Consider the following 12,603-nt stretch of genomic DNA (forward strand, 5'->3'; position numbering starts at 1 on the left):
AAAAAAAAAAAAAAAAAAAAAAAAAAAAAAAAAAAAAAACAGATGAAGGAAGCTGTTCAAGACATGAAACTTTAAATGGAAGCAATCAAACACAAGGGAATCCTGGAAATGGAAAATCTGGGTAATCAAACAGAAATTACAGATCCAAGCATCTCCAACAGAATGCTAGAGATGCAAGGCAGAATCTCAGGCATTGAAGACACAATAGAAAATATAGATTCATCAGTTCAAGGAAATGTTAAATCTAAAAAAAATCTAACAAAACATCCAGGAAATCTAGTACACTATGGAAAGACCAAATATAAGAATAATAGGAAGGAGAAGAAACCAGTTCAAAAACCCAGAGACTATTTTTAACAAAATTATAGAAGAAAATTTGACTAACCTAAAGGACATGCCTATAATGGATCAAGAAACTCACAGAACACCAAATAGATTGGTCCAGAAAATAAAGACCCTTTCCACATAATAACTAAACATGAAAAGCACAGAACAAACAAAGAATATTAAAAGTGGCAAAGGAGAACACCAAGTAACCTATAAAGGCATACCCTATTAGAATCACACCTGATTTCTCAATGGAGACTCTAAAGTCCAGAGGAGTCTGGACTGTTATCTTGCAGACTATAAGATATTACAGATGTCAGCCCAAGCTACTATCCCAAGTAAAGTTGTCAATCACCATAGGTGGCAAAAGCAAGATATTTCATGACAAAGTCAAATTTATATAACATCCACAATCCCAGCACTCCAGAGGTACTAGAAAGAAAAAACAAGCCTGGCAGTGGTGGTGCATATCTTTAATCACAGTACTCTGAGGCAGAGACAGGTGAATCTCTGTGAGTTTGAGGCCAGCATGGTTCACAGAGTAATTTCCAGCATAGCCAAGGCTACACAGTGAAACCCTATCTCCCCAAAACAAAACAAAAAGATAAAACAAAAAAAAGGAAAACCCCAGCTTGAGAAAGTTAACTACACCCACAGAAACACAGGCAATAGCCACTCTCACACAAACCAAATGCAAAGAATGGAAACACACAAACACACACACGCACACACAGATACACAAAAACTCAATACACATACACAGACACTGCCACTACTAACAACAAAAAAACAAGAATTAACAATCATTGGTTAGTAATATCCCTTTATACAAATGGTTTCAATTCACAGGCTAACAGGGGAAAAGGTCCATGAGCCAATAGTTTTCCTTTGAGTGAGTTTAGTTTATTTAGTAAAAAGGAAGGGGGAGAGAGAGAGAGAGGAGTGGGAGGGAAGGAGAGAGGGAGGGAAAGAGAGAGGAAAAAAACAGAAGTTACCTCTTCAAGAGAGAGGAAAAGCAGCTTACTAGTTTTTATGCATAGCTCTACCATGCTTTCAAAGAAGAGCTAATACCAATACTCTTCAAATTATTCTACAAGATAGAAACAGTAGAAACATTACCAGATTCTTTCTATGCTGCCACAGTTATTCTGATACCCATACCACACAGAGATTCAACAAAGAAAGAATTGTAGACAAATTTCACTCATAAACATTAGTTTCCTAATACTCCATAAAACACATTGGCAAATTGAATCCAAGAGGACATGAACATCCTCCCTGACCAACTAGGCTTCATCCCAGAGAATCAGGGATGGTTCAACATTAAGGAAATCTGTCAATGTAATCCCATATAAACAAGCTGTAAGAAGAAATCCACATGATCATCTCGTAGGTGTTGAAAAAGCCTTTGATAAATTCAAAACCCCTTCATGATGAAAGTCTTGGAGAGATCAGGGATACCAGAAACACACCTAAATCTAATGAAAGCAATATACGGCAAGCCAATTGCCAACATCAAATTAAGTGGAGGGAAAGTCAAAACAATTCCACTAAAATCAGGAACATGATAATGTTGTCCACTCTCCATATCTATTCATTATAGTACTTGAAGTTTGAGCTAGATGAATAAGACAGCTAAATGATATGTAGGCGATACAAATGGGAAAGAAGTATCATTATTTGTAGATGATATGATCGTATACATCAGCAACCCCAAAAACTCTACCAGGGATTTCCTAAAGACCTTTAGTCAAGCGACTGGATACAAGATTAACTTTAAAAGAATCAGTAGCCCTCCTATATACAAATGATAAATGAACCGAGAAAGAAATCAGAGGATCAACATGCTTTTGAATAGCCTCAAATAATATAAAATATCTTGGTGTAACTCTAGCAAAGCAAATGAAAGACCTATCTGACAAGAACTTTGAGTCTTTGATTAATTTGAAGAAGATATCAGAAAATGGGAAGAACTTTCATGCTCATGGGTCTGTGGGATGAACATAGTAAAAATGGCCATTTTAACAAAAGCAGTCTACAGATTCAGTGCAATCCCTATTAAAATCCCAACACAATTCCTTACTGACCTTGAAAAACAATTCTCAACTTTATATTGAGAAGGAAGAAGCCAGGATATCTAAAACAATCCTGAATAATAAAATAATTTCTGGAGCTTTTACCATCATTGATTTCAGGCCTTATCACAGAGCTATAGTGAAAAAAATAACAATTTGACCAACAGATGTGATAATAGGAACCAGCTATTACTTGAAACTTTCTATATTCAATATAAATCAAGAGTAAAAGTACCTTATAGAAGACCTCATTCATGCTCATGGGTATTATTCAGCACAATTACGTGACCTTGTTTCAGGAATTGCTAAAGGGAAAAATGTAAAAGACATTACATAATTTTATAATTGCCTGTGAGGGCAGGATCGAACTCATCCAAATAGAAATTAAGTTTCCAACTTACAGGAATTTGCTTATTTTATGCCTCCTCATGTGTATTTTTAAAAAAAAGTAATGAAAGTATTATTTTTTTTTTTTTAGAATTCAAGACTGTTGGATTTTGTTTATAGGGAGAGGAGGGCTGAAGGAGATTTGTAGACATTTCTTTAATATAGACAAGCTTGAGAGAACCAGAGAGGAAATGATACAGGAAAAGGAAAATTCAAAGAAAACTAGAAAGAAAAAGTTGAAGGCTGTGATTAAAGAAACTCCCAAACAGAAAAGACATAATCAGAATGAAGAGAGGGAAGTGACTGATTCTTGTAATTGAACAGAGAGCAACCTAGATGTTTCTACCTGTGGGGACTGCAGTCAGTCAGGTTTACTCTATTATAGCAAACCTAATAAAGTAATACTCCTACCCAAGACACAAAAATACACACACACACAATACACATACAAAGACACACACATTTCAAATATATAAGTTGTACCTTAATAAAATGTTTCACAATGTAATTTATGATAAGAAACTTAGAAATTAGTCCATTTTTTATTATCCATTATCAGTTTATGTGCATTGGTGTTTCACTTACAGGGATGTTCATACAAAGAGGTCAGTTCCCCTAGAATAGAGTTGCAGACATTTGTGAGCTACCATGTGGTTGCATGGAATTGAACCCAGATTTTCTGGAAGAGCAGCCAGTGCTCTTAATCTCTAAGCCATCTCTCCATGCCCTAGAAATTAGTTCAAATGCATAAGTTCCTGGGGGGGGTATTTAATGATGCATACCGTCTGAAAAGATAGCTAGAACCCAAACTCTTTATTTACTTTAGCAACTTAAAAATTCACCCCAAGAATAATTATCAAGCCATCATAATTTTTTTATTCTGTTAATTGAATATTTTTATTAGTAAATGTGTATTCCTTCCAGATAACTCATAGAAACAATTTTACCAGGCCCAGCTTAGCAAATTATTGAGACCTTCACACAGCCTTATAGGAGCATGAGTGCACAACTGTATAGAGGGCCCTGGTGTCAACTAAAAAATAAAAAAATATATATGCCTTAGTATGAATGTCAGCTCAAGAAAGCTGGAACCCCGCAACCCTGGCGAACCTGCAGGCAGCTCCACACAGCTGTAATTTATGATAATCATCTCGCCAGCCATCCTTTGATGTCTACATTACCTTTGGGTCGGGGCTGGTAAAACTTGGGACTCTCGGAGCTTCCTTACGTTTCTTGAGTTATCTGAACTTCTGAGTCCCAGTAATGCACCGAGTTCTAGGGCCCTAATCCTTCCCTCCAGGAGTGAATATTTCAGTTCAGATGAAATACCTGAACAGCACTCTATCCAATTCTCCAGCTTTTACAATTTTTATATTAGTTATTTGCTCATTTAAGGACTTCATATATGAGTACTGTATTTAGATCGTTTTCTGCCTCTTTCTTTTTCTAGTTGCTCCCATGGTCCCCACTACCTTCCTCTCAAATTCATGGCCTCTTCTTCTTTAATTACTTTTATTACAAATATTCACATACGTATTTGAATTTATGAAAGCAACCTGGTGACGTCATACAATGTTGCCCATATGTATACATGTCTATGTCTGACATTTGTGTTTTTTCTTTGTATTTTTATTACATTTGAAAGAGATATAAAAGATTTATTATTCTCCTCTGTGAACAGCTGAGAAAATAGCCACAGTGCAATGGCAGGAATCACCTAGTCTCAGCACTTTGTTGACTTGTTAGTCTCAGCAGCTTCCGGAGCCCACTGAAAATAAAAAGGAGAAGAAAAAGTTACCCTCCATCATATGCTGTGAGCGTCAACGCTAATGTGTGGGAGGCAACTTCACAGGCATATGGTATCCAGTTAACAAAACAATAGCATTTGTTTCTCCACTGATTTTTTTTTTCCTTTCTGCCTCAGGCTTTTTGCCCTGGCTTTCAGTACCAGACATGACATCTTTCCTGTGGCGTGCACATTAAATCCAATCACGAAACAGTTGGATGTAATCATAATAGCTGTGTCACAACTGAATTAACAGGCACACTGTGGCAGTTATGTTGATACTAGTGTATGCAGAGGCTGTGACCCAGAAGGGTGGCCAGTGACAGTTATTTTTGAAAACTCTGCTTAATCTCAGGGATCTCTTTGAAAGAAAAAGGGGGGGGGATTGGATGGGATAATAGATTAGTATGAGCTTACTCACACTAATATAGTGAGTAATAGAATGAATATTCTGAATTATCATTTATAGGCAATTACATTGGTATAGATTCTTGTATATTGATACAAAGTTAAATTACATTGAATATTGTATGCACGCAAGCTTCTACCTCTGCTTAAAACATTTTTATATGTTAATATATATTTATCATATTGCAATGTACGTTTCTACCTCTGATGAAGATACTTATACATTGTTTACATTTTGAGGTCATTGTCCTCATTTGTTACACAATTGTTCATTGTATAATATTCTAATATGAAGTATTAGTATTTAAGTTACATAAATATTAAGAATTATAGATCAATAGTCATTTATGTTTGTCACATTTATATTTAGACTAATCAGGTTCTTTAGATACATAGAGATTATATTCTGCATATGTAGTTAATCTTCAGCCACATCAAAGAGCTATAGAATATGACATTTAAATAACTTAGGGTTCTGTTGAAGTGCACAATTGCTCCTGGCAGCACCAATTTATTCCCGAGAGAATGTTGAGCACCGAAGACAGTCCACTTGGAGCTTGTTTTCTTCTTGGCAAAACTGGCCTTTAGGAAAAGAAATACCCATGCCTCAACCACTGACAAGATACATAATATCCGGAAATGGATAAGCAGGACTGTCATATCTTCCCAAGACATGATAAGACGGTTTTGAAAATTTTCCTGACTCTCAAAATTGTACGTCAATTATTCTAGTCCTTAGCCAAAGTTGGTTGCTTCAACATTGCAAAAGAGCCTTTGGGTGATTGCCCAGGTAGCCAGTTGTCTCTGTCATTTGTTGAACATTTTTGGAAGTTGCTTGATTGCACTTCCTGCTTACTCAAGTAATATTATTTCCTTTCCCAGAACTTCAATGGGGTTGAAGACTAGATAGTTGTAGTTACTTTCCTCTCATGACTTATATAAGACTTAAACTAGTTAGCATAGGATAATTATTGAGAATATTTGTTCTTATTGTATATAATTTTGTATTAGGCTTACAACTTTTTATTTAAACAAAAGGGGGAGATGCTGTAGGAAGACTTACAGCTAGTGGTTACCTGCCCACTGGGATGTGGCCTCTTATACTATATATGCCCATATAGAGCATGTGTCCGACCTCTTTTCTGGCCTCTCTGCTCCAGTTGCGGATTCCAGTTTCTGATCTCCGCCCAAGCAGAGGATTCTGATTTGTGAGTCTACTCCTAAATAAATAGCTATCTATTTCTCAATTTTGAGCTAGTGTGGGATTCCTTTTATGTGTTCTTCTTCATAGGCCCTTCTGACTTTACAAGCACCAGCCACAGTGAGGTACTCTATCTCTTTTTTGTTTGATTTCTTCAGATCCTAGAACCAAAGTAGTTGTGTTTTTAATAACTACATATGAGCAGCAGCTGTACAACTGCCATTCCTTCCTCCTTCCCTCCCTACTTCCTTCCTTCTTGCCGTCTTTCATCTTTTTCTTCTTTCTTTGTTTTTCCTTTCTTTCTTCTTTCTCTTTCCTTTCTTCCTTCCTTCCTTCCTTTCTGTCTGTCTGTCTGTCTTTCTTTCTGTCTTTTCTTCCTTCCTTCCTTCCTCCCTTCTTTCTTTCCTTTCTTTCTTTCCTTTATTGTGTTTCTTTGTGTGAGGACAGGGTCATGTGTAGCCCATCCATTGACTAACCTAGTAGCTGCAGATGGCTGTGGGGAAAATAAAACAGGATTTTCATGGTGTAATTGCAAATTCAAAGAATAGCAAATGTGAAACAGTTTTCAAAATCCAATTCTTCAAAACTGAGATGCCAGCTTAGAGAAATGTAAGAAATGGGTGGTGTAAGAATTGGCAGAAGAGGGTGGTCTTAAGGTTCCTGGTCATGGGACATTCTTGTCTTCTGTGTCACATTGTCTGGTACAATCTCCATGCTCTTTTAACTTATACCCACCACGAATTATCTATGCAAATTTTTGTCTAATATATATCCTAAGCCTTGAGGTTGTCCCTTCTTCTCATCCTAGGCTCAGTAATATATCAGACTGCTTGTAACTTTACAGTCCCTGGAGTTCTGAGAGACTCAGAAACCATTTGCCTGCAAGGGAAGAGAGGGGTCAATGTCTCCTTCATATTTCTGATGATTTGAATTCAGAAATAATTTTCTAAATGTATTATAAATATGGACCACAGCAACTTCTTTCTTACAATGACCTAAACTCCTGATATTTCTGCTTCCATATTCATATAATACTTCTGCTTGCATATCCCATCCTGGAATTATGAATATAAAACCTGTGCCCAACACTGTGATAGTCTTCATTATATGTGAGTCCTGTGAAGTAACACATGCCTAGTACTGAGATTTTCATGCAACAACCTTGTGATTACTGACAGTGCCTTTTTCACCGATGTGATTCAAACTCAGAAGGTATGAGGCTCTGAATTAAATAAGCCCCACACATGTGCATACACAGGGAGTCAGAGGAGACAGAGAGAGAAAAGGAGACTGAGAGATACACACAAAATTAACAATTACTAAATTCTTAATTTCATTAAATCTTAACTCAATCAAAATTTAAGTGTATAATTAATACAAGAAATGAACCTATGTTCAGGCATTACAACTAAGAAAGCATTTGAAAAGCACACGCCACATATACATAACAAATGGGAAGAAAAGAATGATGAGAACCATTTTCAGCGGGAGTTAAAATGTTAATTCAATATGTTTAAATAAACAGATTTTAAAATATTAACGAACTGAAATAGATGCTCTACATCTAAGCTCTAAATCATAAAAAATATACGGTTGGAAAATGGATATAAGTTATTCTGCAGACTAAAGGTTTTTCAGTGGCAAGGATGGAGAGACATGTGCTTAAGGAAAGGTGGCAATAAGGATTTCAATAATGTTGGTAGTAGTAGCTATTTCCTCCAGTGGGAGCTACGTAAAATTATTTGCAAACTTTTACATGCATAATTCTTAGCTAATTTAAGATTTATCTATTTTTATTTTATATGTATAAAGGTTGTCCTGCTTTGTAAATGCACTGTGTGTCTGCAGTGCCCATGGAGGCCGGGCGATGGCATAAGATCCCCTAGAACTAGAGTTGCAGATTGTTGCTAGCCACCTTTAGGCATTAGGAATCAAATATCATTCCTCTGCTTAAGTAGCAAATGCGCTTAACAACCCAACACGCCAGCCCACTTCCTAGTTGATTTTAAAATAAAAATGGAGAACAAGAGGTGTGAAGAATGAATTATAGGTAAGGAAGTGGTACAAATAGTGACAAATACTGGCCTTCATCACAACTAAAAAGTAAGCCTTTACTGGGGAATACCTAACTACATGCAGACTGTTGGTTTAGACAGAGGCTGATAGGTGTTATCAGAAAGAGAGACAGGAGCATAAAGGTAACCCCCTAAATTTGAGTATTCCCCCTGCTATATTAGTTCCTGGAAGTCAAAGAGCAGCCGTGGCCTTAATCCATGGGTCAGCAGCTATAGGGAGGAGGGATAAACATGATGACTCTCACAGGGCCCAAGGAGAATCACAAATGCTGAAGACTTCAGAGACTGGAGAAGAGAACCCTCCAGCCTGGCTTGAGGTTGCTCTTCTTTGTTTTCTAATGTATCTTCAGACGTTCCTAGTATACATTTCACATGTAAATTTTTAATGTCAGTCATACTATAAAACAAAATAAAGCCTAATAACTTATACTGATGAATATGTGCACTTAGACATTTATTTTCATTTTATGTTCAGAAAAATACACACACACAAATGTATATATGTACTTTTGTATATATGGTGTTCAGTGTGTGCACATGTGTGTATGTGCATGTGTTTGTATGTGCATCTGCACACTCACATGGCATAAGTGTTTATTGAGGAACAGATAAGGTCAATTAGTCCTTAATTGCACCTTTCCTCATGGCAGCTGGTTGGTTCTCAGCTCCTTCCCCTTATTCTTGGAATAGTTGTGCATCCCCACCCTCTTGATTACCATTACGGCATGCTTGTACCTGTAAACCCCGAGCCCGTCCACGGTGCACTACTCCCAGAGCTCAAAGCAACATGCTCGCATCACGTCACACATGACCTTTCTATGTTCGTCAATACTCTCTCTGAGCCAGCTTGATGGCATTCAATCTTCATCTTGTGGCCCTTTTGAGACCTGTAGCTAAAAAGCACTGCAACGCCATGGCTGTTGGTCTCCAATGGTGACTGCAACTGTTTTGGTTCTTAGAATTTATTTGTCCACCTCATAATAATTGGGCTGCTATTATTTTTTTTAGGCTTCATTTGTACACATAGTAACTTTAAAACAGGAATTTCTGGATGAAGAATTATGAAGCTGAGTTTTGTTTTCTTGTGGGAATTTCTAATCTCTTAAAGATATCCAAGAACATGAACATGTTGAATACATATAAAATTAAATCTCAAAGGATGTACGATACAATAAGAGATCATACAGCATTTGAGAAAGACACATAGAGACAGACAGAAATAACTTCTGAAATCTCTCTTTAGTTTTCTTCAACTCAGTTTTGAGGGAACCTAAAAATTTCTTGCAACTGTATTATTTAATCAACCATAGATGTTCTTATCAAAGAAAAATTTCCAGTTTTAGTATTTTTTAATTGAATGTAGAAAATGCAAACACAGTAGCTCATAGTCTTTTTCTACTTAATGCAATCACACTTTTGGACAACTTGACCTTGCCTTAGAAAAAAAGATACTAGATGCAAGCAAATGATAGAAAACCAAAAATAATACTAAGTGCACTATTATAATGTATAATATTTTAATGTTAAACATTGATAGTCCCAATTACTGATTGTGTCTCCACTTATATAGTTTTGCTTTTTACTCATTTGTAGAAAAGAAAAGGAATGCATGCAAATGTGATGCTATATAATTATTTTCTGATATAAAACATTTATTTACTATCAAGTCATTGCTAATTGCTTGCAATTCTGCCATCTGTAATTATGCTAATATGGTGAATAAAGTGTACTCTGAAGTATTAATTTTATATCTGTTTTTCAATTGGATGATTCTTTTGCATGCATTAATTTATAACTTAGATGCATCTCATCTATTCTGCATGCATAAATATTGTGCAATTTGCTTATTTGGCTTTGCTCATTTAATGTTAATGAATTAAAATTTCGACTCCCTATTCCAGAGCCAGGCACTAACCTAATAAAGTCTCTAATAGCTTATTTCTAATAGTTTATTTGCAATAGCTTATGTAACATGCAATATAATATGTTGATATTTGTATAGTGTCCTCTGAATAAAGACATTAATCACTATTCCTAGGAAATTCTTACTAATCTGTGAGAGCATATATATAATGTCTTCTTATGTGGGTAGTTATCTAGTATATGTCTATGCCATTAAATATAACTTGTTAATCAATTTATCTCAGCAATTGTGTATATCTGAAGATGATAAAATGGCATATTGTTAAAGTTTTATGTGTAGAAGATCTATAATACCTCTCAGACCATTGAGCCTCAATGTGTACCTGTTGTAAGGAGGCACTTGTACTGAGTCTCTTGGAAACAGATTTAAACACAGAGAGATACGTAAGCTTAAATGTCAAATGTCAACACACCTGCTTTATTGTTTTGACCATCTCTTAGTTGATTTACTATGCAACAATGGCTGATTGCAAACATACAAGGTTAGACTATAATCAGATAACAAAAAATTCAAATGAATACTCATTTCTAAAATGATATTCACAAAATCAAGATGGTGACCATGAACAGTAAGTCTTCAATATTTACCTCAGTATTATCTTTAAATTTTATAAGAAAACATGTTTGATTCTTAAAAGATAAATGATTTTAATTGATTGTGGTTTTCCATGTGTTGCAAAGATAAGTTTTCTTAAAGAGAGGTGAAAATTACATTGTCTATAAGTACAAAAGGTCATTGATTATTGTTAGTGATTATGATTGATAGGTAAATTGGGCTTATAGATACTCCTCTAATTACCATGAATTCGCTATCACTGAGTAGTTAGCTCAGTTCCAGTACCAGTGCATCACAATTAATAGAAGCTCTGAGACTGATACTGAGGTCCAACCTGAAGACCAGAAAAGCAAAGCAGCTAGGCACTTGCTCTTACCTCGACCTCAGTCTGAAGATGGTGATCCTGCCTCCTGGAATCTCAAAATGAGAGTGAGAATGAGACCTGTCTCCTCCCATTTTATAATCCTCTCTAGGGCTTGGATTAAAGTTGTGCACTACTGCAATTAAAGGCTTGCACCACCCAATTTCTATGGGAACTAGTGTGACTATTGGGATTAAAGGTGTGTGTCACCACTGCCAAGACTATAAGGCTAACCAATGGGGCTGTTTTACTCTTTGATCTTCAGGCAAGCTTTATGTATTAAAATACAAATAAAATGCCACTACATACAGGGAATGGTTTCCCTTCTATTAAATGCATCCTATTTCAATTAGAGACCTAACGATTAGCCCTAAGGTATGTGTGCCACTACTGTACCCTTAGGGTTATACTGTTATGATATTAGATGGTGTACCTCATAGGCCTCAGGGCTAAATAGGACTACTGCTTGCCTCTCGCCTTTGGAAGCTTGGTACCTTCTGGTACAATGAAAACTAGTCCTCAGAGAGGCAGTTTTCAGGACAGTTCCAACTCAGGGGTCTCCAGGGCCTCTTTATCAAGTATATAGTGTCCACAACAACGGGGACTTACCTTCTATCTCAGAGTTTAACCAAAGTCAAGAGCAACTTGTTGTTTTGTGAAAGATCAAGTGACAAACTTGTAGGAGCCAGAGGATCAGGGAGTTGCTGTGAGACTGTGTCTCATGGTACTATCAGAAACTACACTCATAAAGTCTCACAACATGATTACCCATACATGAACTGAACAAGAACTACACAAATCCATGCCAACGTGGATGAGAACAGCCCATGAAGCCTCATTACAAAGAATTATAGGCAGCTGAGAAAATCTGGGAGTGGAAGAGGGACTAACGAAAGGGATTAACACCTCAATTGTATTTTCAGTGCTAAATCGTCTGCTCTGAAAACATACACATGAGTAACATCATACAGACTGAACAGGTTATATCTAAGAATGTATGTATGTGTGGACACACACATATGTATGTATAAATATATATATATATGTTTATGTAATAAATATAGATAGATTATTATGTTATATATATTATTAAAAAGAGGCAATGAATTTGAAGGAGAGTGGGGAGGAGCATATGGGAAGGATTCCTGTTTCTGCTTTAAATTATACTTTGGAGAAGTTAAGTTGTTTAGAGTAGTTAAGTTGCTTACATTTTAAGTAAAAAATATGGAAAATTAATTATCAAAAATATAGAAAACAAATCCATTGCAAGGGTAATTATAAAATGGTTTTAAATTCATTGGCATTAAAGGGTAAGAAGATATCTACACTAAAATCTATAAAATGTGGAATAATTTAAGATTCACAAAGGATTTAGCATAATCTGAGTTCTGTAGTCTGCACTTCAAGGAGATGTGAGTCATCTGGGTCCCATTTATTGACTCTCACTTGCCAGGTGAAGTGAATGGCAAATCTTCATCTCCAGTAGATATCAAAGTAGGCATTG

The 12,603-nt window shown here is 36.0% G+C and overlaps 1 protein-coding gene across 1 annotated transcript in view; it reads left to right on the forward strand.

Moving 5' to 3' along the window:
• The window catches only part of Sgcz (sarcoglycan zeta), a 781,436-nt gene that overhangs the window by 741,860 nt on the left and 26,973 nt on the right, over window positions 1–12,603 (forward strand). The gene's annotated exons all lie outside the window — the stretch shown is intronic.

Source organism: Alexandromys fortis, unplaced genomic scaffold (assembly GCF_014885135.2).
Source record: "Alexandromys fortis isolate MF-2015 unplaced genomic scaffold, M_Fortis_MF-2015_v1.1 scaffold_32, whole genome shotgun sequence".
NCBI lineage: Eukaryota > Metazoa > Chordata > Mammalia > Rodentia > Cricetidae > Alexandromys > Alexandromys fortis.